The sequence below is a fragment of the Fringilla coelebs genome (assembly GCF_963513975.1).
Source record: "Fringilla coelebs genome assembly, chromosome: 1".
Classification (NCBI taxonomy): Eukaryota; Metazoa; Chordata; class Aves; order Passeriformes; family Fringillidae; genus Fringilla; species Fringilla coelebs.
The window spans coordinates 38,714,345-38,733,136 of record NC_140028.1 but is presented as its reverse complement, the minus strand read 5'-3'; the positions used below and the strand labels follow the sequence as shown (position 1 = coordinate 38,733,136).

Here is an 18,792-nt window from a genome sequence, read left to right as displayed (position 1 = left end):
ATGAACAACAGCAGGAATTCTATCTCCAGTCATGAACCACAAATTTCCAGCTGTTATGAGGTCTGTTTGAAATAACTTGCACCTGACCCCTTGTGTGAATGCTCAAAGTGACATATTTTGGACATCAGCCATTGTTTTGCATGACACAGCAGCTTTTTTAAGAAGTCCCTACTACTGAGATTGCTCTGCTCCCACAGAAGGTATCTGTGAAATATCCCATGGACATTTCCTGATCAGCATTGAGCTTCAGGGGATATTCTAACTGCAAGGTGCACTATATACTAGGAGCCCAAGGTGGCAAATTTAAACTGTGTCTTTGGCAGATAGCTCTTCCAATTTTTGCTGAGGTGGCTGAAAAGGTTTCTGCTTCCAGCTGTTCATCCTCTTTCTCTGCCAGAGGCTACAAGGCTTGTAACAGCAGCAGCAACATGAACAAGTGCCAGCTCCTGGCACAGCAGCTGATGGTCTGCCCTTCTTGGCCAGAGCTATTTAATAGTCACAGACTATCTGTCAGAAGTCCTAGTTTCATGGGAGGGAAAGGATTACACCACAGACATAGATCTGCCATAGGGAATAGAGTATTTCCAAATTTTGACAGAATAGACATAGTTAGATTAGATCATAATATAGAGATTGATGCTTGTTTCTTTTTTGTCTCTTGTTGGCATGTACCATTTCTTTTAGCTTTCTCAAGCATTCAAAGTAGAGTTCTGGAGAAGAAAAATTTAGTATCTGGATTGGAAAAAAATGCATTGTTTCTTCTACTCAGATGAACAGGTGAAATTGTGAAGAGAGATTTCACAGCCAGTAGTTGGAAAGCAAGCACTCCAGTGCAAGGCCTACAGGAGCTCAACTTATTCAGCTTGTCAGACGAAAGGCTGAAAGGTGCCTTGATCACTGTGATTGGTACTTACACCCTGGAAAGATGTCTGATAGCAAGATGTCAGCCTTCCTGACAGTGGTATAATGAGATCTAGTGTTGAGAAATGGAAGTTACAGAAATTCAGCCCTGAAATAAGATACAAGTTCCTACTTTAGGAGGTAATTAAGCATTATGTCAACAGCAAACTCATCATTTCTCAGACATTTTAGAATGAGGTTTGATATCTTTTTTGGAACAGATGCAATCCATATCATATTTATAAGAAATCTCATGGACAGGATAGTTACCCTTGCTGGTTATAGGAGTCCTATCTGCCCTGGAAACCATAATTCCTTGAGTCTCCTCTTTTGAATTTCCCTCGTTATCTTCATACATTTGTTGTGATACATTGCAAGCTTTGCTATAATTCAAATACTGTGTTGCATGTGTTTGGTTGCAGTGAATATGAAGAAATTTCTTTTCTTTTCTGTCTACTGGCTAGATACAGTCAAGGATTATTTCAATTTATTTTGCCTTCCATAATGCATGAGACTATGATTTAAGAATCTTTATGAAGTAAACTAGTCTTTCATATAATTCCCTCTTTTGAATGTTTGGTCATCTGTCCTTGCTCCCAAGCTTACAATCACCAAATCTGCATTCTTTGAATAATTTCCCTAAGGTATTTTTCCATGAATACTGAAATTTTTGTAATTCTATGTGTTGCTCTTGGATTATCTGCCTACCTAATCAGTGCCTTGTTATTAGTGGTCCCCCTGGCATGACAGGATATTGGATCTCAGCCTCTCCTGTTTGTTGTTTGTGGCCCTCTATTTAGCTCTGAAATATATTTTATTTCTGCCATGGTCTGTGGGCTTTATGTGAGCATGTTTCAGAGAAACAAAACCAGAAAAAATATGTGTAAATTTAAACTTCGTGGCCTTTTGACCTTACATGAGAAATGTAAGGGGATTGATGCTTACATGAGAAATGACCTTCTCCAACATTTTGGATTAATTTGTTAGGCTAAATTTTCAGAAAAATAAATCGATGCATAATGTTTGTAAAATTTGAGTGACCTGTTAACATCTAAAAATACCGAGCAGCTGTCTGATTTGTTACTTAATTTCTTCAATATTCTAGCATGGAATTTAGTCACTGCAATATTTAGCATCTGCTTGTCAGAAGTATGTGCAAGATGTTGTGTAATAGGTTATATAGGTCAGCAAGATTTGATGGGATGTGTATTTTTTGTAGTGTTTATATATGCAGATTGTGGACTGTAATGCATCAGCTGACAATAACATTCTTGCCATGTTAGTGTTTGTACTACATTTATTGCTGCTTAAATTATTATCTGCCCTCAGTCCAGTGCAGTGGGGTGCATGGCTACTTTGCAGTTATTAAGCCTTTGGATATGAGCCTGAAAAACACCCATAAACTCAATGGATGAGGCATATACACATGCATGTTGTACAGCAGGTATTGCCAGGAGATACCTCCTTCACGTTCTCAATGTTTAGTAAAATGTTTATAAAAGAGTGAAAATATGATCTTTGTATACCAGAATAAAACAAAATATTTACTGCAATGCTGATTTGTTTATTCATCATCCCCTTTCCCAACTACCAAAGCGGTGTGAAATAAAGATGACCTGTACATCCCACCCCAGCCAAAAAAAGGTACACAAGTTTTCAATAACAAAAAGTTCAGAAAAACTGATGCAGCACACATACAATGCTCACCTTGCCCAAATGTGATTATCCCACATCAAAACAATAAACTGAAGGAAAAATGCCAACAATTGGATCAACTGGAAAGTTCTATTCATATTTTTTTCTCATCTGCTTAGAAGCTTCCAAAATATGCCCCTAAACCCCAGAAAAGAATATTGAATCATTTCACCTTTAATAGACTGCTTTGTAACATTCAGGCTCTGCAGCATGACACAAGTCTCCACCTGCACCTTTTAATTCATGCTATATCCACCTGGAATTCAGCTTTACAAGTAAGGTGTTTGCAACAACAGTTCAAGCACCTTATCTGGATCAGAGTGAGTCTAAAGATGAGCAGATATGGCTCAAAGATGTCTTCAACTACCAGAGTGTCCTTCCAGGTTATACTCTATGCCTCCAAAATTGTCTTATTGTACTCATCATTCTCAGGTCTGCAATCTCAGCTTGCATTCCCTAAGCTTTCCTGCCACTCACTGTGCTTGATTTCAAGCAAAGAAACTGCACAAGCATCACTTAACCCGTGGATGATTCATCCCAACAGAACAGGAGAAACACAAAGGCAGGCAGTTAAATGAACTGTCTTTTATGAACCTATGTATGATGGAAATATATCATATGACATTTCATATAAAGCTTTCCCAATGTGTCTCCAAGATCCCTCAGTATCATTAAGACCAGATATCGAAATCTTTCATTTTAATCTATTAAATGTGAATGCTAATACAATGTTCTAGTGTGTGATAATAATTACTCTTGACAACATTTCTTTTCACATTAAAGTGTAACTGCATGAGAAGTTTGGGTGAGAGCAAACAAAGAATATGACCACATTGTAATATGAAAAGAAATATAACTGGGAAATAGTTCTAATATGAATTCAGGATTGCATAATATTCTTTATTTAAATTAATATTATAAATAAAACATACAGGCAACACTATGGCATGGCCAGTTTGAAACCCCCTCAGAATGACCCTTTGTAAGACAAGTTGTTGTGTTCAGCAACCAATATGCATAAAATACCCAACTGCTGTTATTAAACACAATTTACTCATAGAAGTTAGGGATGTAATTACATAAACACTGACTGCCTGTAACTGATGCAAGAGGTACGACAGAGTTAAGCAAATGCCCAGAGTGTAAAGGTGTTTTAAGGGATACATGGCTGGCTTCTGCCTTCCATTAATGTGGCATCACACCAGAGTCACACAATGTATGGCCATGAACCTGTTTTCATCTTCTCATTTAAATTGCAGCAAACTTTATCAGCATTTATAATAGAGATTATGAAGTAGCAAAACTTGCAAGAACAGTATATTTTATTCATTCTTAATGTCCTTTAAATTTAAAACACCCTGCATGGACTATGTCACAAAGATATTATAAACAGGTTGAACAGACAACAAAAATTCTCATGGTGATACTGATGTAGAGAATGTATATTTGCTCACCCAACTAGACAGAAAGCATTGGAATACAAAAATGAGGGTGCAAGATGGCAGAAAAAGCTAGAAGGGCTTGAGAACCAAAGAGGACAACTTGAAATAAAATATATTTATATACTGGTAACTCTATGTGCGCATACAGTGATTATAAATGCAGATGAATATCTGCATTAGCATCACATACCTTGTTCTGGGGACAGCTACCACATAGACACATATGCTAAACAAGCTTTCAGCCTAGCTTTGAGTTCTCCCCTCCTCTTGAACTACCTTCCTCTATACCAAGTCACTCTGTTTTCATTGCCAGGATCACCTCTGCTATCTGGATTACAGGGAGAATGACATTTCTCCCCTCTACCTCTCCTTGCTTTGTAACATTTCTTTGCTGTTGTTGTGAAATAAGAGTTTATTTTGCTCCTTTTTCATCCCGTTTTTGACTTCTGAGGGTATTGCATAATTGCTCTCTCTTTCTATGCAAATATATAATGTGTGCCCCAACTTCTTCAGGCATAGTTATATGAACTTTGGGAAAGAAAAAAAAATCAAGCACATGAATGTTTCAGTTTTTGCCCATTCATACTGAAGAGGAGCACAATGTGCCAACACTGCATCTCATCCAGCTGCAGGGTGGGCAGGGAAGCACAAGGGACATGAGCCCAAATGGCTTTTGATGCCAAAGCAGGCTTAGGACAGGGGTGTGGAGGGGGAGCAGCTTTGGACAATGTCCTGTGCACAAATATAGGCCACAAGTGATATCCTAAAATAGAAACATTAAAGGAGGAGAAGCAAGGGGAGAGATGATGATATTGGTGAAAGGTGCTATGTTTAATAAGTTCATCTTCTGGGTAAAGCCACTTGGTCTTGACATTCCGATTTCTTCAAAGGATCCTACAGATCTTCAAAGCATGTGTTATTAATCACATAATCTAAATACAAATTTCTCCCATCTTAGTTTTGAACTGGAAGATAGATTTAGGTTTAAATGTAAACTTAAGTTATATCATTAAACCATAGTTTACCTTACTCTGATGGTGCCCCAGCACAATTTGTTATGTTTCATTTTATGAAGTTGCAATAACATTGTGTAAAACGATTATTTATTTCTAGTGATTTTGTGATTTTACTGCTTATAGGTTATATATATCATTTGTAACTTACATTATCTAAAAGCCACTAATCCTGAAAAATTTTAAAGATAGGTAATTTTGTTTATTTTAAACCAAATGCCAGGAATGGATATTGTCTCGTGTTGCTTGATGACAAAGAGTGATATTTTGTTTTACTCAGAGCTGCTGAAAAGACACTAAAATAATAATGGGATACAACATAAATCATCAAATTGCTATGCTAAAGAAACAGTTGATCTTGTTATGGCAACCATTAAAGATAATGCTCTGTAAACATTATACACAGTGGAAAATCCCTTTCTTGACACAGTTTGGAAAAGCAGTACATTTGTATTAAATTGAAACTCCATTTTGTCTCCTAAACTCCATTTTGTATTCTGTACTTGAACACGTTTAAATTTGCCCAAGACAGGTTACAGTAATGCATTCCAGACAGGCACCCTTCCCAGGAAAGAGGCTTGACACCTCACTGAAGGACTATCACAGGAAAATTGTCAAAAAACAATCTAGTACTATCAACTTTGATTGTTCTGCTGTCTTCCCTCCCTCCTTCCATAAACCTTGTTTATCAGCAAAAGAGTGTACTGAAAAACCATGAGATTGGGTGAAAATGCCTGAATGGCAAAAAGAAGTCAAATTCTTTTCAGAGCTGGATGTCCCTCTGTGGCCAAAGGGAGGCGATTAGTGCAGACTGGCAGGACCTGGAGGAGTCCTGTCCCATCTGGAACAGTAGGAGCCTTCCAGGATACAGAAAGTTTGATGAGTCAAGCAATAGCGTAGAGATTGCATGTCTCAAGAGTATTATTATTATTATTATTATTATTATTAATAATAATAATAATAATAATAATAATAATAATAATAATTCTGCTACTAGTTTTCAGGAACAAAGTATCAGGAAAATCCTTTATGTCTCCAGTCCTTTAATCTTCTTCCAGGTTGTTGAAGATTCTGAACCAGGAGTATGGGGTATGTTTTCTTTACGTGGTCTGAGTACAGGGATGTGTGGGCTGGGCAGATTGGAGTTGGGAAGGAATCTGCCCCGGTTTTTAGGGTAGCCACAAGGTGTGTGAGAGAACTGGCAGCAGCCTCAGAGCAGGAAGTGAGGGTGCTGCATCACATGGAAACGCTGTCAGACATTTCCTATCTTAGAAAAAGCCAGAAACAGACACAAAACTCTCTTTGCCCACAGCACCCAACAGACTTGGACCCATTTGGGGCTTGGATCCAAGTGAGATAGGGCTTGCAGACTAGCACTGCCTTTTCTACCACCTGACTTTCAAAGACAAAATGTTTTGTAAATACACTGCTTGATTCTCCTCAAATGAGACCATTTTTTTCTCATTTTTCATTTATAACATCTGTTATTGCCTCAAAAAAGTACAGACAGTCCTGTCGAAGTTTTCTCTCAGATTTTCACGCCTGTTTCATAAATGCCCAATCCACCATTGCATTCCTCAAGCTTACTCACTATTTACCTCTCTCAGTGGGAGAAAGGGAGGAGACAGAATGTTTGCTAAGTATGTCCTCATAGGTGGAGAGCTGGCTGAATATCTAAATATACACTGGTAGTTAAAACCTGAATAATGGCACTACAGCATTTGTGTTTTCCCTGCACTTAATAGAGGTTAATGTGAAACTGCAGGAAAGGTGAAGGGGAGTGTTTAGCTTCCCGCTTGGAGCCTGCATGTGTCAATGCCTGACAGAGCCTTGAAGTTGTTAGCCTGCATGCAGAGCACTAGCTGAATGAGGTTACAGTGCTGAGCACAGCAGGCTAAAAGAAGTAGGATCAGACTGATAGGAGGAGTGGCAGAGTCCAGGCACAGCAGAGTGTATCAAAGACAGCCCAGGGGAGAGCGGGTACTGTATTAGTCCTTTTGTGTACATTTAAATGGAAGACAGTGAACATGCAGAGATGAACTCTGAACTCTCTCAGCTGGGCTCCTGCTCCTTTTAACCTTGGCTCTGTAAATAAAATAAAATATTATAAAATAATAATAAAAAAACTAAAAAGAAATAAGGTAAAATAAAATAAACCCAGCACACTGTGGTCTGGACTCCTATGCTCAGCTATTTTTTGCATATTGAACACTCATTAAATAAACATACTGAGATCAAAGTAGCAAGTGCTTTTGTTATTATTTTACTCAATTCACACTAAATTATAGATGTAGACACCCACTGGGAAAATTGGGTGATAAGGTGGAAAGGTTTGAACAACTAAGATAAGACCCTTCTTTTTCTGCCCACAGCAGCTGAGGAAATTTGTTTAACCTGGTAGGCTGGTAACATTTTCCAACACCAACAGACCTGGTCAATTTCATTCCAAGGTCTGATCTTGCGTCATGGAAGGTGAAGGGAATTGTGCCAGTTGGACAGGAACTGGATCACCAACCAGTAGACTGGTAAGGGAATAGGGATCTTCTTGAAGTTTCAGAGTAATTTTTGTCAATGTTCATCTCTGCCTCATCGTGTGAAGTGGTAGATTATGTAATTAAACTAATGAAAGCCTAATAAACAGGATCTACAGAGGGCAAAGAGATTACTAAAAAGCAGATTTTATTTATCCACATAGAGAACCCCCGTGCTGGAGTATAGCAGAAGAGAGGTTCCATGGACCATAGTCAACAAGTTTTGCACAGCTAGGACAGAACCATTGCCTTGCATGAGTACAGTTGGAATATCGTAGGGATCCAGGGACACAGTTCTATCTACTGTGTTATTTATAGTGAATGGGATACATATAGTTCCTAAGGGTAAGTACATCTCCTTCTGCACAGCAGAATTTTAGAAATAAAAAGGGACAGAACAACATCAACCAAAAAAGCACAAGTAAAATTCCATGACAATTCTGAAAATCCTATGCAAGAGAAGCAAATAAAGGTGACAATTTCGAGATAAATAAACGACCTTGCCTGAATGATTCATGTTTGAAAGAGTAAGTGGGAAAAAATACATGCATATGTAGAATTTTTTTTACCCATGCCAATTTAAAAATCCAATTTTAAATAGTATCACCTAAGAACTTAAGTGTTCTAGACTAATGCAGCAGGCCATTTGGATCACATGTACAACATGTATTAAAATCATCCTGTTGAAAGGAATGACAATGCAAAAATACTCAAAAACAAGCACTTATTCAAATATGCAATAAAATAGGACCCAAAAGCTCAGACATTTACAGAAACAGGAATAAAATATTTAGGTATGTACCAAACTCCCATGGAAAAAATCAGCTTAAATTTCTGACAGACCAAATTATTTAGCACAGTCTGATGGGATCTCATTAGATAGAACTAATTCAGACCTGGAGAGAGTGATAACAGAAATGACTAATTGCAAGGACTTAGGAAAACATGGACATCTGTTAAATGACAAGAGTGTTGTAGGGCTGATATACAATCATAGTTTACCAAAACAGCTACTGTGGCAGCCATGTGGACAATCCTACTTCCATCCACAGCTACTCTGGTACTTCCTTAATTTCAACAGGATTATTTTCATTAAGAATGTCACACATGTTTATTTCTCTGTCTGCATCAAATAAGAAGAGGGAACCCCATGAATGTTCATAAGAAGAATCTGAACCAACATGGATTTTTACACTTACAGTTGCAACAGATTCAGAACCTTGACAAGACTTGTGGCTTAACTTACTCCTTTGCAAAGATTGCCTACAGATCAAACTGAGATACCCTGGCACAGCAATGTAGAGAACTTAGCAGTATTCTATCCTAAAATAGGTCATTTGGGAGTAGATGTGGTTAGAAATGTTCAAAATATTACTCAAAAGCAGAAGAGGAAAAGTTGTTTTACTTTTTTTTCTTACCAACTTCAGTGAAGACATGTCCTTGATGTGAGATCACTTATCTGTTCTCAAAAATTCTAAGTGTTCTCTACACCTTTTAAGATAAAACTTGACCTTCAAGTTCACTTTATGACTAAATTATTCCATGACTGTTTTCATCTTTTCTTTGTATTTTGCCAAGTTGCACTCATAATAGCTTTTTTAAAGAGTCTGCAGCAGTGTTTCCTTTATACAATTGATATATTTTTTAACAGAAAAGAAGACAAGTCCATGGAAATGTATTTCAATTTTTCTAAGTTTTGAAGGTAAAGAGCTAAAATATAAAGCTACAGTTGTACCTGCCACTCTGTTATCAAAACCCTCTAAAGACAAAAAATGTCCCATCTCCTCCTCCCTCCTGCTTGAAGAACAGGTGCCATGCTCAGCACTGGCTGCTGCTTTTCCCATCAATATGCTATGAATCTATTAGTGCTGAGCACTCCTCACAGCACGCCAGAAAGTTACTCAAACCTGGCATTACCAGCACCATGGCTGTTGTCCTCCTAAGAGGCCGTGCATGTCAGCACGAAACAGTCACATTAGTGCCTCAAGCAGGCAAAGCCATCCCCTCAATGAACAGCAGAATAAGTTTCACAGAGCATCCACAAAAACTTATTGTCAATTCCTGCCTTACAACTCCAGCAATGGCACTTTCATACATTTTCCTCTTTTGGTTCAAACTCTTCAGTAATTTTGCTGTTTTATCTCAAGGTCTTTTTCCATCCCTCCAGTCTGCTGAGATGAATGACTTATACCTTTTACTAACCCTTGTGAACACAAAGACAGATACTCTGTCCCCCTCTCCAGAAAGGCAATTTAAATTCCGTTAACCTTCTCTGGAAACATGTTTTTCTCCAAGCATTTCTTCATTTGTAATCGCTTAAGTGCTTCCCTTTACTGATGTCCATTTCACCATCTCACGTGCTGTCCAAAATGAATGGAGTGCTCCAGTTAGACACGGATAATCCTGAATAGGTTCTTTATTCCCAGGGTTCATCCAGACCCTGGGTATTCCTCAACCTCTTTCTTCCTGTACATGTTCGTTATTATTTAGAAAATGCTTTGCTTTTTGCCAGCCCTTAATAAATGAAATCTTTGAAAGCTTATCCTGATTTATACAGTAGTATGGAAAGTTGCCAGATAATTAGGGTACATAGCATGATCTATGACAAATGGTGAAGACCTAAGCTCCACAGATTTTGGCCATAAGTCAGAGCTCTATGGATTTTTCAAATAAAACATTTTCAAGATGAATCTTATGATGAAGATGACTTTTAAACATTTACAAGAGAAACGAAAAAGGCACTTTCACCAGAATAATGTGGCAGTTCAAGCACACAGTAGCACTGTGGGAAACCTTGTTTCAGTCCTACTCTGCCACTCCCTCACGCATCATCTGCACACCAAGGCTACAGGCTGGGTCTTCCCGTATCACATATGTGGCTGTCAATATCCTAAAAATATCTGTTGATGAAGACTTGAATCCATCTCTCTCCCATCTAGTGCAGTGTTCTCACTCACAGGACATTATTTACTGGTATCAGTCTTTCTAGCTTTAAGCAGAAATAATTTCAGGCCCTTAGAAATTCCTCTTAAGAACGGAAAATAAATTGGCAATTATCATCTTGTCAAATTAATATTGACAAGACCCTGTCACTTCAACATTTGCAGCATGATTTACTTCAGAAGTCGCTGAATGCACTGAAACAAGCTGAATTCTGTTACGCTGGGCATGCAGAGACTGGAGGGAAGTGCTTCATTTTTACCACTTACCATGAAGGGAGCACCAGGCTGGGCTCGCTGCTGGCCAGCCAGGGCTCTGATCCACTGGCAGTGATTCTCCACCTGCAGCTGCCCAGAGAGACACAGCTACTCCAAACCCCATGGCTAGAGGAGGAGTTATGGACAAGGTGGACACAGGTTCCCTCATTTTGGTTGAAATTAAACTAGCCAGCCCTTGCAAAGTGCATGCCAGCAGTTTTGAACTGGACCATGAAACCAATGTAAAAACAAACCTCTTGAAATACAGATAATCCTATGATTCACACAGCGCAGCCTGTGCTTCAGTGCACTGAAATAGAAGCAGAACTGGGTATTTGTTAATCCTCCTCTAATTATAACAGTCTATGTTATAACCCCTGCTAATGAGCTAACATAATTTTTTTTAAAGTGTGTATTATAACAATGTGATTAAAGCTTGATGGAGCTGCTCTTATGCTTTTATGATATAAAAATGGTTTCTTATTAGCTTTTGATGTTTCATTTTCCCCACAGCATCACAATATCTGCTTCTGTTTTACCCAACTGTGCAATAACTACTGTTTAAATTCAGCAAACTCATAGCCTAGTCAGACTCTAGCCATTTGATTAATCAATGAAAATACTCTATAACAGTAATGCCATGGAAAACATACCTTATCATTTTAGTGTTCCATATTATATTCTCTCACCTTTCTCAACAAGCTACTGAAATAGTAATACACTGTCCTCAGGACTTGATAAAATGGGTGATGAAAATTATCATATTTTATACCTAAAGACCATTAAATTAGCGCACATTAAACCTTAAATAAATTGATTCAGTAATTTTTGTTTAAGTGTGTTCTTTTTGTTTGAAAGACTGAAATGCATGTTGAAAGTTTTAAACTTCTGGAGGAACCCACTAAAAATTCCAGCTTCAATGGTCATGCCTAAGATTCTGTCTCTGCTGTACATACACAGAATAAGCTTTCTTTACATAATCAAACTCATTTCCAAACTAAACTTTCCCAATCTAGAATAACTTAATCCTGTGTTTATTAGGTAAAAAAATCCTCCAAGACAAACCAGTAAAGAGGGAACAAAGAAAATCAAATGTGCAAATTGCACTCAGATTCGCAGATATACAACTCCAGCAGAAACACAACAGCTGCATAAATATTTCCAAACCCATATTTGGCTCCTTCCCTCCCACATTAAAAGGCAAACACAGCACCAGTTGAAATAATCATGTATTTCCTGATGGAGCAAAATGTCCTTGATTTGAATGCAATTCAGTATTAAACACCTTTTCACAGATGGTGCCGGTACCAGGACACTGGTCTGGGTCTATATTGGTATAATCCAATTGCTTTCAAGACTGAAACTGATCAGTCTCAGAAAATTTAACTCTTATTGAGGTGCAGTTTTCATCCCTCACTTTTAGGAAAGCCATTACATGGGCTCATGCATTCAGCACACAGCCTCTTTTGGTGTCAGCAACAATCTGTTTTGGGATATTCTTCTAGGAGAAGTATTAAGAGACTGCAGGGTCTTGCAGAGGCTCCTGAGTCTTAACAGCTGTATTCATAAATTGCTAGCCATAATGTATCACTGCTTCTTCCTGTGCTTTAGAGATCATTTAATACTCCCCAATTTCCCTTATGTCAGTGCCTACAAGTCAAAAGTTCAGAAATAATAACAGAGTACAGATATGTGCTGTCATTAGATTGGTGTTTTGATAGAAAATTAATTTGGTGCTTTATTCATGTTTTTGAAATAGTAACTACTGCCTTGAAAAGTATAAGGTGATTAATTTCCAATATTTTCAGATCATATTAGCGATACACAAGCGTTTTGACATGCCTAATAGTTGTACTCATAATCAAGATTTTTGCAGTTCAGAAATTCTTTTAGCTACATGAGCCAGAACCTTACAAGCTAAAATAGTCAGAACATTGACTTAAAAGCTGGGGAAGTATTTTAAGCATTACAGGGCATTGCTGAAGATATTTTGTTAACACAGACAGCAATGTGAATTATGTATGTGATTTTATTTCTTACTGTTAAACACAGCTTATTGGAAATGTATAACTAGCTCCTTTTTAAAGATACACAGCAAAAGCAATGTCATGTATTATGCTACAGCAGGTAATTCAGTTCCTTAGATAGGATTAGCCAACAGATTTATCAAGCAGTCTCTAAGGAAAGCAGAGTTCAAGTCTTGGCTCATCAATAATACATAAATAAACTGAACAATTAGGTACAAAGTGGCTATCTTGTCAGACAACTTATTAACCGATAAATGATATACTCACTGCAGACAGGGTAAAAAGGGGAGATATGTAAAGACAGGGAGGACCTGAAAAGGGAGAGGAAGGTACTGTACTCCTCAGCGTGTTTGTGGATTTGGTGATTCTCTCCAACTCTCTGTTTCGAGCTATGATGTCTAGACAAAGGTGGTTCAGCAACACTTCACTACCAGGAATCACTTGGGGTTTTTTCTGATACTGAAACACAAATATATTCCTTTGCTCCTTAATCAGCGGTCTAAGGAAAAATATATATCACTTTTCCAGTGATGGCTACTATGCCTCAACTTCAACTTAGTCTGCAAGTTTTACATAATAAAAATTACATAAATACAGTCATTCCCAGTGTGTAATGTCACCACTGGGCATTGCTGTGGTACAGTCCTACTACTTAGATGCATCAGTTCCTAGAAAAGGGGAGATGCAGGTAAGCAGTCAGGCTTACATCTGGTTTACACAACAACACCTACAGGTTTTAAAAGGCAAATCCATGGTGTTAAATATCAAAATATGGGATATTTGGTCCTTCTTTACTATCAACAAACTCAAATTAGATTTTCTTTTCTGTGCTGCCCTGCACTTTTCAGACAGAAAACAAGAAAACCAGAGGTAGGAAGGACTGTTGCTTTTCCCCCCCCCCTCAGCCAAGCAAAACAAAATTTAAAAAAAGTCTTCTTTTCATTTAGGATCAACAAGTAATCAAGCAAACTTAGTCCAAATAAAATCTTTTCATACGCACGTATCTGCCTCGGCTCAGAAATGATGAACATTTGAAGTACCGAGTTCAAGATTTAACTCAGAATGAAACAAATATTTACCCAATATGATGTTTTTCATGCTCAAGTACTCCAAAGTGCTTTGCAAATATTGACAAAATTCTGCCTTTTTTTTCTGTGTTCAGCACCCCTTGACTCCAGTAGCCATTTTCAGGGATATATGGAAAAGATGAGGTAAGGCCTAACACGCTTTGCTAATGGAAATGTAAATTATCAGTGAAACACAGCCACTTCTGTAGTGAAAAGGGGACATTACCCAGAATACCCTCCAGAGCAGTATATATTCAGGAATTTATAAATATCCTTGCCAGATGGACAAGTAATGTGGATGAACTGAAGAAATTTGTGATGACTTCACTCCATGGCCATTGTGCCTCAGTCAAACAACATGGACAATTTTAACAATACTCACTGTCATTTTACTCTAGACTCATTTGAGTGAAGAGTCCTTCCATTTTGCATCTGAGTACCTTTGAAAATACACTTTTATGTCTTGTACAAAGACAGGCAGAGCCTGAAGAATAATGTTCCCCTCCTACTTACAGGGTAAACTAGTTCTTGGACGCAGAACATCACCCCTATGGGCTCCTGAACCTCCTCCTGTGGTCATGCTGAGCCTCCCCAAAGTAGGCAGATGACAGCTAGCGCAACCACAGTGCCTGCAGAAAGACTGGCATGCAAACTGGACTAAAGAAGGATGCACTCCTAGGTAGGAAAGACCACACCTTTTCTGAGGAGTGAAACAAAAGATGAAAAGAGAAGAAAGACAGGTAATAGAGCTGATTTTCCATCTCTGGAAGCAGGTTTCCATGAAAGACCAGCTGAACTGTCTATATGATTTGCATATTTTTCTTCTGCTAAGTGTAAAAAGACTCTAGGGCAAATGTATCAAAATTCAGACGTGCAGATGTTGTGAGCCAAACCCCAAACAATGCACATGACAAAGTGAATGGGATGGTGTAAAGTGTGCATTAACTGTCTCTGGGACCAGGTGTCCTCTGTGCCCTCCATCCCTGAGGCATTGTGAACCACATCAGAATCCAGTTCTCTGCTTATTCTGGAGATCAGGGCTAGGGATTATGAAGAATCCATGGGATGGTTTTGCCTGTTGTTTTAAAGGATTCCCTTGTCTGAGGGTGACAGTTTTGTACATGTGCCATTTTTCCCAAGAGCAGGAAATAATAAAGAGTGGGTTGGATTGTGGGATATGGATGCAGGCGTTTTTTGCAGCACTACCTGCAGACTCAAATTTGGAAAAGAAGTCATGAAGTGAAAAATTTTCATAGTTGCAGTCAATCTATGGACAGGCCGATGGCACTGCAGCATGAAAATATTGCAACCCTGCCTGCAAACACAACCCATTATTTATTAGTTCAGACTGTTAGTGAGAGAAGAAACAATTTAGCACAATGCTTGGAAGTAAAATGGACTTCTGAATTGGTATAGGATAATTTGCACCCAATTTATGAGGTTCTGCAGAGCTATGAGATGCCTTGATCTGTTTCATATAAAACTTGGTTGAAAATATGTTTCTTAGAGTGAAGTATGAGGCAATAAAAATGTGATTAAGGTGTTCTAGCAATTTTATTTTGGCAACTTTATGCTGTGCCTTTGAATTCCAGTATATATAAAGTTTGGCTCTTTTTCAATTGATAGTCTATCAGCCGAAGACTCTACATGCACAAACATTAATAAACTCACAGACAATAAAATAAAAGCAGTCTAAAACTACATGCTATAATCTCTCTCTTTAAAAATAAATGTAGGAAGTCATAATGTATAGTTTATAATTACGATATCCAAAGAATTTCAGTTCAGTGAAGCCAAAGGAAATTGCTTACTATGGAACTAAGAATGCGATAAAAAGAAAATTAGGCACTGGCCCTGAAGCTCAAAACCAAACTAAATCACATATTTCCTCAAGCAGAAAGGGAGTCTCATTTTTCATGGGGAAAAACTTTCACAATAATGTTAAAACACAGAAGTCCAACTACTAATCAGAAGATATACATAAAAAGTGAACAAAATCAGTTCTAAAATCCCTTAAATTGTAAACATACTTCTTTAGACCCCAACAGTGATAAGCCTAAAGTAATTGTGGGAATCAATTTCAAATTCTAAACTTGGACTTCTCTTTCCTACACAGAAAATTCACCCCAGGAAGAGTAGTGCTTTAATTAATAGCTGGCATAAGACAAGATATCTTGCAAAGTTTCTTATCCCTATGTCCCTGCAAAATGTAAATGAAAATTAACATTCACAGGGTTATAGTAAACAAATGTTCAGTGGAGGCAAAAAAAAAAAGTTTACATGTAAAACTATCACTTTCATATCTGTATGTGTAAAGATACTTTATCCTCTAACAAAGAGCTAATCCATGAAAAGCTTCACTAAACATTTTCTTGTACTATTCACATTTATGAAAGTGATTTCTGGAGCCTTAAGGAAGGTTAATGCACTCTCAGACTCTAATAAATGAAAACAGTGTGATTTACACAATCTATGTTCTTTGTCAAATTTAAGCAGTGTATCACTGCAGAAGATCTTTTGCTGACAGGAGCTTACCGTATGATGGAGATGCTGGAATCCTCCTGACACTGGTTGTGCCTGGCATACCATGCTGTGCCTGTGCAATGATAAAATTAAAACTTGCAGGACAACCCCAGGCTATCCATCTTTGATGCTCAAACTAGTGGATATAGCTCACCAAAGACCTGTAGAAATAGTTTTTTTCACAGAAGTAAAACGGAATTAAACCGGAATTTGACAAGTATGGGTTAACTCAGAATTATGCTACAGAAACCTAAGAATAAAATAATTCAGTCCCTCAGATTATTACAATTAAATAGAGATTACAGACAATTGATAAGTTCCTGCCTCCTTTTACTCTGTACCTATGGTCGAGGACTACTACTTACAGTGTATCTAACTGACTGAGTTCCCTGATTTGAAAATGGCATTTAAAAAATTTTAAATATTTCATAGAGCTCGTCCATTTCCCATCTCTTGTGAAAAAAAATGAAACCAGTCCACGCAGTTTGTGTTTTCTGGACAACATCTGCAATCACAAACGACTGCTTGCCCAAGTTGCAATATAGGTAAAGCAGATATAGATTCACAGCCTGACCAGCTTACCTGAAGCTAGTGCATCATTCATACTTCTACATGCCTATCCCAGCTGACATACTGAACCCATCAGACACATGGAACACTATAGAAACAGAAAAGGTATATCTCTGGAAAGTCAGCTGGGGCTGGAGAATATTTTTTTCCCTGTTGCTCCAGAAAATGCAGAATTATTTATGTAAGACAATAATATTGTTGTGAAAATTTGTAACAAGATGTTGAAAGATACTGTTCATGAGAAAGGTTCACTTGGAAATTACATTATTTTGTATCGAACAAATAGCAACTCGTATTAATGACCTTGAAGTCAGTGAATTACACTAATCTAAATGATTAAAAAACTTTAGCCTAACTATAAGGAAGCACTGTATTCATATTTAACTGTTCTGCAGTGCATCTGTTACTCTTTAACCAAATCTAAAGGCTTCCATGAAGGTTTTATGTGTCTGTTTGGTCATTTCACTCCCCATTAGAACCTTTGCATGCATATTCAGTCTAAAACAGAAATCAGCAGTGAAATCACTTTAGGTAGAAGAAATTCCAAAGTAGGAGATAACTTAGAAATGGTTACAAAGATAGTTACTAAAAAAGATAATATACATAGGATTTTAAGCAACACATTCTGAATGATGGGATAAGGGCTTGTTAGAGAGGAGGTGAAATTCTTCCTCTTCTAATCTGGTTAACATTTTCTGAAGAAAACCACAGGGAGTACTTAGGTATGGAATTTGCACAATAGGAATTGTGGTATCTGCTACAGGGTTCATCCTTGTGTGAACCATTACACACCCTAAGTAAAGTAAATGAGCAAGGAATCATGGTGTGGTTTTATGGTGGGAACTGAGAATTATTTTCCTTGACACATCTAAACCATTGTTTTTAGTCAAGTTTTTCCTCGACTTGTCTTGATTCTTCATTCCTCAGTGGAAGGCATGTAACTCTTTGCATTTTCTGGGAAAACTAATTTCCACAAGAACACATTCAGATAAGGACTTAAAACTGAATACACATTAAGTTATATTTAGGTCTTCAAGTCTTAACATAACACTGAAAATGAACTAGTAAACATGGACAAAGCATCTCCATAAGTTCTACAGAGATATGAGAAAAAAGCCCAAATAAAGCTTACGGGTAGGGTGGAAGGTTAATAATAAGGGTAACAGTAAGGCAAATTATTTTTATGATATAATGTAATGGGTTCAGAAGTTCACTAAGAAAAATACAGCAAAAAAGGAGATCAGACATTCAAACTGATCTTTCACATATCGCACATCTCATGTAAATCTTTGCCATAAAGTCATTAAGATTCTACTTCTAGAAAAAGACACATTCTAGGGGTGCACATTTCTGTGGCTCTTAGATCTGATGCATTTCTCCCTCTATTCATCACTGTGCAAGCTTAGGAGGTATGTGTACACAGAAAAATTACAGGAAATATTTTTCACATTGTACTAATAACTCTCTTAGATTTTTTTTTCAGCAAATACAACAATATGACACATTTGGGAAGGAGTGCATTCAATTCCATTTGAAAATGAAGCCCTATCAGTCAAAATAAAATGAAATTTATAAAGGTTATATCATATTTATGCATTTACTAAATATAAAAGTCAACATATGGTGCAATGTTACCATATGCTTGATTTTGTAAGAGCAGATTTCCAATGTAGTAGGAGAGTTCCCCACAATAACAGATCATTAGCTTTGCATTTCCTTTAAAACACTTCTGGAAAAATAACAGCCAAAAAGTATCCAAGTATGAGACACAAGATCTATATGCATATAGATTCAAAACACAAAATGGAACCCTACAATCTTCATTTG

At 37.5% G+C, this 18,792-nt stretch overlaps 1 protein-coding gene across 1 annotated transcript in view; it reads right to left on the bottom strand.

Moving 5' to 3' along the window:
• Positions 1-18,792, bottom strand: part of TOX (thymocyte selection associated high mobility group box) — a gene marked incomplete at its 5' end in the record, with an annotated part of 216,294 nt that overhangs the window by 103,655 nt on the left and 93,847 nt on the right. The window lies entirely within an intron of this gene.